We start from the raw sequence: 9,893 nt of genomic DNA, 5'->3' as shown, positions 1-9,893 counted from the left end.
GGACTGAATTCTGTGGTACACCACTTGTGATGGGCTTTGGAGTCTGACATGGCATGCCATGCAACTTCTCGACCCTGTGTAATTCTGTCACTCCTCACTAGCCAGTTTGCAACCCATCTTGTGATGTATGGGTTACCATTTAAGCTTGATGAGTTTTTTCAATGATACCTGAGTGGGTATTGTATCAAGGCCTTCGCCAGACTCGTGTAGGTCAGGCTGTATGGACTGCTCTTTCTCATCAATGGCTTTGGTGACTGTCGTCAAAAAGTCAACCAAGTTTAAAAGGCATAAAGGATCTGCCTTTGACAAAGCCAAACTGGGTTGGATCCAAAGTCTGCAAATTCCCTATGTCTTTATTTATGTGAGGTCCATTATGATCCTTCCTTAAGTGGTCTTTGCAGATGCGCTTGGTCAGGTTTACCGGCCAGCATTCTAGGGGTCGGTGGAGGCACCACTTTTGTGAAGTGTGGGACCACAGTTGCAGTGCGGCCACTCCCTGGGTAATGTGATCCAGGTGGTGAGATCTATGATTAAACAGCTGTCCTAGCTGTGGGTTGAATTTCTCATGTTTCATGGAGCACACAGCCTGGGGACACCATCAGGTCCCATGGATGCTGTTTTTTTGCTTTGAGAGCAGTTCTCACTCTGGGCTTGGAGATGTTTGGGGGCTGCAACCATTTGGCTGTATAGATATCTCTCCCTTGGGGAGAGAGTTTGCACTGAACCTGTCAGCCAGTATGTTGGCAATGTCTGTCGAAGGATCAGTAATCTTCACATCATTTTCAGAACTAGCAAGTTATGAGCATATCTGGAGTTCTCCCAGGTTTCTAACATAGCCAAAGAAGGCCTTATGATTGTCTTTTTGAGTCTTTTAGCTATTTTTCTCTCTCTCTCAAATTTGCTTTTGGATGATTTTATGAGAGCTCTAGGTTTTTTTACTTATAGTGATCAGTTGCGTCTTACCTTTTAAGGATTTTGGCCTCTATCTTGTAGTAGCTTCTTTGTTGTAGAGTTTGTTTATGTGGCTGGGGTCCACCAGACTGGACGCCTTGCCTTTGGTACAAAGAGTCTTTGTTTGCTTTTGGGATTGCCTTTATCCATGCAGGCCCTGCAGGTGCTGGTAGAAGGCATTTGTAAGTGATTCAGCGAAGCTTGAGGTACTGTTTTCTCCTTCACGTCCTTGGGCTCTTTTTTAAAGTGAGACCACACTAGTTTCTTTGTAGTGTGAAGTCGGCCGAGAAGTTCTTTACTGTGGTCTTTTATTTCAGGTGGGGTGGATGAGGACCCAGTTGTAGATTATTTGTGATCTGATCTCACCAGTGAGGGGTATACTCTCCTGCAGGCTGGACACATTGTGCTCCCATGTCTGTGATGTGATGAGATCAAGCATGTTTTCTCCTCTTGTGGGATGGTGGACTGCTGTTCCATGGCATTTGAGTTTCTCTATGGGAATTCTAGGAACTTTTGGGCTAGGTGTTTGGGCTTCTGAGTAGGCCTCCCAGTCTATATTAGGAAAATGAAGTCACCTAGTATGATGGTGTTTGGTGATACATTTATCCCCTTCTCATGTTTTCTGTTACAGGAAGCAGCCATGGAGGTTCCTGAAGTTTGTGAGGGTATCTGTAACATGCTGGGCAATTCCCAGAGCAGTGTCTTGCCTCCATGGTTAATCTGCAGACTCTGGATGGTCTCCATGCATAACGGCGCTGCCACCAATCAGTCTTGAGGTGTGGGTGTCCTTGATGAATATGGACACCCCCCCTCCTTTCTTGGTATATTGTCCTCGACTTTGGGCCGGAATCGTTGACATGATATGAGGTAAAACCTTCCTGATAGTGCTTGGGGTGCTCTGTTGCAGGAGCCTTGAACCAGGTTTCTGTCACAGCACAGACATCCATGTTCTCCATACTGAGAAGGCCCTTTGAAAAGGCATTTTGAGATTTAGGACTCTGGCACTGGTTGCAGCATTACCCTTGGGCTTTTAGTTTTTTTTCCTTTTTGTGTTCTAGGGGTGGTAGGTTTAGAATTCCTGAGCCTTGCCTAAAAAAAGGGCATCTATGGGGTGGCAAGAGCCTTGCCAATATCCTGAATCCCAGTGACAGGTGCAAGCCATCCCTTGAGAAGAAGCGTATTTTTCCAGCATGTCATCCCATAAGCAGACAGACATTGATCCCTTGAATGACACCAGAGTTTGGCTTCAAATTATTAAAGCCGATCATCTTATCCTGTATTGTATAATCATCTCCAGCATGTAGACACTGTCTGTCAGGGTCTGACCTGTCTGGGCCACAAAAACTCAGAGAGCCCTCAATGTCCCTTCATGCAGCCCATGATATGTCTCCAGGTCTTCTAATAACTGTGGGACAACGACTGAGTCTTTTTTGTACCTGCTGTTGAGAGACCTGAGTGCTTGCTTATGTGGCGGATTCTGGGACAGGCAGCTTACTGTGACCTTCTCCTTACTCAGTCTGGTGAGCGGACGCCAGTGTTTTCTGACTATGGAGTCACCAATGACTAGTGTGTCTGGCATTGTGTTTGGCCTTAAGGGCTGTGACTGTTTGACACTCTGACTGTGAGGTCTATGTGTTGCAGGTGTTGTGTTCTGAGGGGTTTGTTTGGGTGTCTGCTTTGGTGGCCTCTGCTGTTTTGGTAGATTTTTTCCCCCCTATGTCTTTGTGTGTTTATGTGTATGATTTGAGGTTGTGATGGTAAAAGGGGGGGGGGGAACCTTTCCCCCCGGGTTTCCCCTTTTTCCCCCCTTTTTTTTTTTTTTTTTTTGGGGGGGGGGGGTTTTTTTGGGGGGGGTTTAAATTCCCAAATTTTTGGTTCCCCCGGGGGGGGGGGGGGAAAAACCCCCAAAAAAAAAAAAAAATTTAAAAATTTTGGGGGGGGGAAAAAAGGGGGGTTTTTTTTTTTAAAAAGGGAAAAGGGAAAAAAGGGGGAAAAAGGGGGAAAAAGAAAATTAAATTTTTTTTAAAAAAATTTTTAAAATAAGGGGGGTAGTTTAAAAAAAAGGGGTTTTTTTTAAAAAAAAAAGGTTTTGGGGGCCCCAAAATTTTTGGGCCCCCCCAAAAGGGGGAAGGGGAAAAAGGGGGTTTTAACCGGGGGGAAAAAATTTTAAAAAAAATAAAATTTGGGCCCGGGGTTTTTTTTTAGAAAAAAAGGGAGCGGGAAAACCAAAAAAAAAAAAAAAAATTTTAAAAGGGGGAAAAAAAAAACCCAAAAAAAAAAAAAAATTTCCCCAAAAAAAAAAGGAAAATTTTTTTTAAAAAAAAATTTTTTTTTAAAAAATTTTTAAAAAAAAAAAAAAAGGAAGGAAAATAAGGCCCAATTAAGGGGAAAAAAAAAAAAATTTTTTTGGGGTTTTTTTTTTTTCCGGGAAAAAAAAAGGGGGGGCTGTGTTTTTTTGGAAAAAAGGGGGGGGGAAAAAAAAAAACGGTCCCCCCAAAAAAAAAAAAACCCCCCTTTTTTTTGGAACCCAAAAGGGTTTAAAAAAAATTTTTGGGGGAAAAAAAAAAAAAAAAGGGGGGGGGGAATAAAAAAACCCCCAAAAGAAATTTTAAAAAAAAACAAAAAAAAAAAACAAAATTTTTAAAAAAAAAAAAATTTTTAAAAAATTTTTTAAAAAACCCCCCAAAAAAAAATTTTTTTTTTTTAAAAAAAAAAAAAAAAAAATCAAAAAAAATTTTGTTAAAAAAAAAAAAAAAAAAACCTTTTAAAAAATTTTTAAGGGAAAAAAAAAAAAAAAATTTAAAAAAAAAAAAATTTTTTTTTTTTAAAAAAAAAAATTTTTTTTTTTGGGGGGGGAAAAACCCAAAAAAAATTTTTTTTTTTAAAAAAAAAAAAAAGGCCCCCCTTTAAAAAATAAAAAATTTTTTTTAAAAAAAAAAAAAAAAACCCCCCCCAAGCAAAAAAAAAAAAACCCTTTAAAAAAAAAAAAAAAAAAACCCAAACAAAAAAAGGAAAAATTTTTTTTTAAAATTTTTTAAAAAAAAAAATTTTTTTTTTTTTAAAAAAAAAAAAAAAAAAATTTTTAAAAATTTTTTCAATTTAAAAAAAAAATTTTTTAAAAAAATTTTTAAAAATTTTTAAAAAAAATTTTAATTTAAAAAATTTAAAAAAAAAAGGCAAATTTTCGAAAAAAAATTTTTTTAAAAAAAGAAAAAACTTTCTTTTTTTTAAAACAAAAAAGGTTTTTTTTTTTAATTTGGGAAAAATTTTTTTAAAAAACAATTTAAAAAATTTTTTAAAATAAAATTTTTTTTAAAAGGAAAAAGGCCCCCAAAAAAATTAAATTTTTTTTGGGGAAAAATTTAAAAAAAAAAAATTTTTTTTTTTTTAAAAAAAAAAATAAAAAAAAAAATTTTAAAAAAAAAAACCAAAAAAAAAAAGGAAAAAAATTTAAAAAAAACCTTTTTTTTGTTTTTAATTTTTTCCCCCAAAAAAAAAAAAATTTTTTTAAAAAAAAATTTTTTTTTTAAAATAAAATGGGTTTTTTTTTTTAAAAAAAAAATTTTTTTTAAAAAAAAAAGGGGAAGGGTTTTGGGGAAAATTTTTAAAAAGGGTTTTAAAAAAAAAAAAAATTTTTTTTTTAAAAAATTTTTTTAAAAAATTTTAAATTTTTTTATTAAAAAAAAAATTAATTTTTTTTTTATTTTTTTTCCCCAAAAAAAAAAAAATTTTTTTTTTTTTTCTTTTTTTAAAAATTTTTTAAAACCCCCCAAATTTTTTACAAAAAAAATTTTTTTTAAAAAAAAAAATTTTTTTTTTCAAATTTTTTTTTTTATTTTTTTAAAAATTTTTTAAAAAAAAAAAAAATTTTTTTTTTTTTTTTAAAAAAAAACCAAAAATTTAAAAAATTTTTGGGGGAAAAAAAAAAAAAAATAATTTTTAAAAAAATTTTTTTTTAAAAAAAAAATGTTTTTTTAATTTAAAATATTTGGTTTTTAAAAAATTTAAAAAATTTTTGGGGGGGTTTTTTAAATTTTCCCCCTTTTTTAAAAAAAAAAACCCCCAAAAGTTTTTAAAAAATTTAATTTTTAAAAAATTTTTTTTTTGGGGGGGGGCCCCCCCCCAAAAATTTTTTTAAAAAAAATTTTGGAACTTTTTTTTTTTAAAAATTTTTTTTTTTTTTTTTTTTTTTAAAAAAGGCGCACAAATTTTTTTTTTTTTTTAAAAAATTTAATTTAAAAATTTTTTTTAAAAATTTTTTTAAAATTTTTTTTAAAAAAAAAAAAAAATTTTTTTCCCAAAAAAAATTTTTTTTATTAAAAATTTTTAAAAAAAAATTTTTTTTTGGGGGAAATTTGTTTTTAAAAAAAAAATTTTGGTAAAAAAAAAAAAAAAAGGGAAATTTTTTAAAATTTTTAAAAAATTTAAAATTTTTTTCCCCCAAAAAAATTTAACCCCTTTTAAAATTTTTTGGTTTTTTGGGGTTTTTTTTTTTAAAAAAAAAATTTTTTTTTTTAAAAAAAATTTTTCTTTTTAAAAAAAAAAAAAAACCAAACTTTTTTTATTTTTATAAAATTTATTTTTTTTTAATTTTTAAAATTAAAAATTTTTTTTTTTTAAAAAAAAAATTTTTTTTTAATATTATACAATTTTAAAAAAATTTTTTTTTTTTTTTTTTTTTTTAAAAAAAAATTTAAAAGGGAAAAATTTATTTTTTTTTTGGGAATTTTTTTAAAAAATTTTTTTTTTTTTTAAAAATTTTTTTAAAAACAATTAAAATTTTTTTTTTAAAAAAATTAATATTAAAAAAATTTTTTTTTTTTTTTTTGGTGTTTTTAAAAAATTTTTTTTTAAAAAAAAAAACCCCCCCCCCAAAAAAAAATTTTTTTTAAAAAAAAAAAAATTTTAAAAAATCAAAACCCCCCAAAAACCCAAAATTTTTTCCCCCCCAAAAAAAAAAAAAAAATTTTAAAAAAATTTTTTGGGGGGGGCCCCCCCCAAAAACAACCCTTTTCCCCTTTTTTTTCAAAAGGAAAAGGGGTGGGTTTTTTTGGGGGGTTTTTTGTTTTGGGTTTTATTTTTTTTAAAAAAAAACCCCCCCAAAAACCCCCCCCAAACCCCCCAAAAAAAAACCCCAAAAAAAAAAAAATTTTTTTCCCCCAAAAAAAAAAAATTTTTTTTTTTTAAAAATTTTTTAAAAAACCCCCAAAAAAAAAACCCCAAACCCCCCCAAAAAAAAATTTTTTTTTTAAAAAAAATATTTTAAAAAAAAAAAACACCAAAAAAACCCCCCCCAAACCCCAAAAAAAACCCCAAAAAAAAAAAACCCCCAAAAAACCCCCAAACCCCAAAAAAACCCCCCCAAAAAAAAAAAACAAAATTCCAAACCCAAAAAAAGGGGCTTCAACTTTTTAAATTTTTTTTTAAAAAAAAAAAAAACCCTTTTTTTAAAACAACCTTTAAAAAATTTTGAATTTTTAAAAATTTTCCCGGCCCCCTTTTTTTTGGGGGAAAAAAATTTTTTAAAAAAAGGGGGGGGAAAAAAAAAAAAACCCCTTAAAATTTTTAAAATTAAAAAACCCCAAAAAATTAAAAGGGTTTAAAAATTTTTTAAAAAAAATTTTTAAAAAAAATTAAAAAAATTTTTTAAAAAAAAAACCCCCCCCTAATTTTTTTAAAAAAAAAAATTTTTGGGGAAGTAAAATTTTTTAAAAAAAACCCCAAAAAATTTTTAAAGAAATATTTTTTAAAAAAAAATTAAATTTTAAAAATTTCCCCTTTTTTTTTTTTTGGGGTTTTTTTGGGGGACTTTTGGGAGAAAATTTTCTAAATTTTAAAAATTTTTTTTTAAATTTTTAAAATTTTTTTTTTTTAAAAAAAATTTTTGGTTTGTTTTTTTTAAAAAAATTTTTTTTAAAAAAATTTTAAATTTTTTTTATAAAAATTTTTTTAAATTTTTTTTTTTTTTTTTTTTATTTAAATTTTTTAAAAAAAAAAATTTGGGGCTAAAGGTCAAAAATTTTTTTTGGGGGGAAAAAAAAATTTTTTTTTTTTAAAATTAAAAAAAAAAACCAAAAAAAAAACCCCCCCAAAAATTTTTTTTTTAAAAAGGGGGGGTTTTTTTTTTTAAAATTTTAAAAAAAAAAAAAACCCAAATTTTTTTCCGGGGAAACCCCCTTTTTTTTTTTTTTTTTAAAATTTTTTTTTTTTTTTTTTTGGGGGTTTTTTTTTTAAATTTTTTTTTTTTCAGGTCCCCCCCACAAAAACCCCCCCCCCCAAAAAAACACCCAAAAAAACCCCCCCCCCAAAAAAAAAAAAAAATTTTTTTTAAAAAAAATAAATTTTTTTAAAAAAAACCCCCCCCCCCCCTTTTTGTTTTTAAAAAAAAAAAATAAAAAATTTCCCCCTCCCAAATTTTTTTTTTTTAAAAAAAATTTTTTAAAAAAACCCCCCCCACCAACCCCCAAAAAAAAAAAACCAAATTATATATATGAGTGTGTGTGGGTGTGTGTGTGTGTATGTATGTATGTATGTATGTATACATACATACATACACATATATATATATATATATATATATATATATATATATATATATTATATAATCTCCCTCCCTCACCAGTTTCTTTGGTGTCCAGGCCAGTAGTGACACGGAACTGGCTAGCACTGCATTTGTTTTACCTGGCTTTATGCGTGCAACATGGACTTTCTAAAATATTTGAAGCTTTCATTTTGGTATACACTAATTTTTCCTCTTACTGATTGTACTGCTGTTCTACATTTTACTTCTGTCCTGAGTTTACTTAGCTGTGTGACTAGGAGATAAAGTGATAATTGTCTATGTAGGCGTCTAACTAGGTTGTGGTTCTGCCTAGTCGGGTTATATCAATTGAATCGAGTAAGTTTACTAGTGGGGTTTCTTTTCTTCAGAATCACTGAACATTAAGGAATCAAACAGTATGGGAAAGTAGGGGCCTCATTCATTTCATGTTTAACATTATTAAACGTGGATTTTTTTAGGATGTGTTTTAGGCAGGGGAGTGTGCAGCTGCCCTCAGAAATATGAGGCTGTTCTAAATGTTTTGGGGTTGTAGGCAAGGCTGGTTTGCTTGAACCCTAAGGTCTGTGTTAAACAATAGTCCTATTTTGATTGTTTTGTTTCATTTTGTTCCACTCTTTTTTACTGTTTGTTAGCCTCTTCTGTGCCAAACTCCCTGTACTCTCATTATCAAAGGTTCCCACATTAAGGCAGCACACTGGTTTAACCCACACTTGAGTGGTTTTTCCAGGAGAGCCCTAAACACTGGGATGTCTTCAACTCTGCATGGGTAGATTGTCTGGTGTATCTGTGCCACACACCTCTGTGTGTGACTGTTCTATGTGAGGAGACATCATAATGTGGGTCATAGTGGATTTTTATTAGCTCTTAACCTCACTCGACATGTTGAGCTTGCAGCACCCAGGATGCAACGTGTAGTGATACTGCAAGGAAAATTTCCCCAACCTCCATGAAGATGCTTCTCTCGCTTTACTTTCTCCCACTTGCCCAAGTAATTACTCTGTTATCACAGCCCCTGTATCGCCACCACCACCACTTACAACATAGTTACCCCTCGAACAGCTGTGAAGCTTGTGACATAACCAAGCCAGCAGTGTCCCCACACCTTGCCTCCTGGAAGAAGAATAGCCAGTGCCTTATTCCCTTTTCCATTCCTGCCAGCTCCAGCAAGAAAACAAGTCATTAATTGAACTGGGGTGCTTACGTCATAATTATGGCTTTATCCATCTTTACTAGTGGAGTTGACTAGATTTTATGAGATTGTATTTTATTTATGCACATTATTCCAGAGGGGAAATGGCACAAGCCATCATGACATGCAGAAGCTTTTTTAGTATTTATTTCTGTATGGCGGTAGTGGTGCTGTGGTAGCGTTGTCGCCTCACAGCAAGACGTTCGATTCTCAGCTAGAGCGTCTTCTGTGTGGATGCATTCGTGAATGGGCGTGCCTTCGTTGAAGGTTGTGCGTCAGGGCTGGTAACTCGGCATGTAAAAATCCACTACCAAATATTAGCGGACTGGAGTTCCGCTGTGGTGACCCCTAACCGGGATAAGCCAAAAGACCCAACAACATTTCTGTATGGCTTAGGTCAAACCTTGGGAAAAAGTGTTTACCATGGTCATGTGAAACATGTAAATTTAATTTATCTACATGAAAATCTGTTCAGTATGTCAATGATGCATTAATGTGTGGATCATTGTCTGTTCTTACTAAAGTATTCACACACATTAGGTGGTGCTTTATGTGTAGCTTTTGAGCAGACGTCTGTTTGCTATACTCTGGCAACAGTTAGTAATAAGCAGGATATTTGTGGTTTTTTTGAAAGCCAAAGCTGCTTTTTCACATTAACTTATGGAGGCAGTAAACTTTGTAATCTTTATTTGTAATTTAGTAAAAGTAAAAAAAAGCTTAATTTTTCAGGACTGGGATTTTAAGTATTTTCCATTGAGGGTTTAATTTAGTTTGTTTTTTTGCTTAGGTTTTGTCACATTCCTTTTACTGCATACACACTTACAGCTTTTGTATAGAACATTCATTTTACAACCTGAAAACTCTGCAGGAAGCAATTGTAAAGAAGATACTTCTAGACTAAAGATCTACTAGAGAACTATAACTTGCGTAATACTCATTAATGTTGATACTCGTCCCTATTTCAGAATGTTGCCTTATTAAGCATTTTGTTTAAACTGAAAGCACATGCTGATTGCAGTGTCAAAAGGGGGCATGATAGTGCCCTGCAGAAAATGTTCTTTAACTGTCTGTCTTTGCACATCATTGCTTACTGTTTATACTTGCCACTTGGGGGGATCTCATTCTAGTTATATGAACCATTAACACGAGCAAACAAAAAGCAGGCATCCAGCCTGTGAAACAAAACAAAAT

This window comes from Protopterus annectens, chromosome 7.part0 (genome assembly GCF_019279795.1).
Source record: "Protopterus annectens isolate FY-2018-M chromosome 7.part0, PAN1.0, whole genome shotgun sequence".
Lineage (NCBI taxonomy): Eukaryota > Metazoa > Chordata > Ceratodontiformes > Protopteridae > Protopterus > Protopterus annectens.
This window is presented reverse-complemented; position numbering follows the sequence as displayed.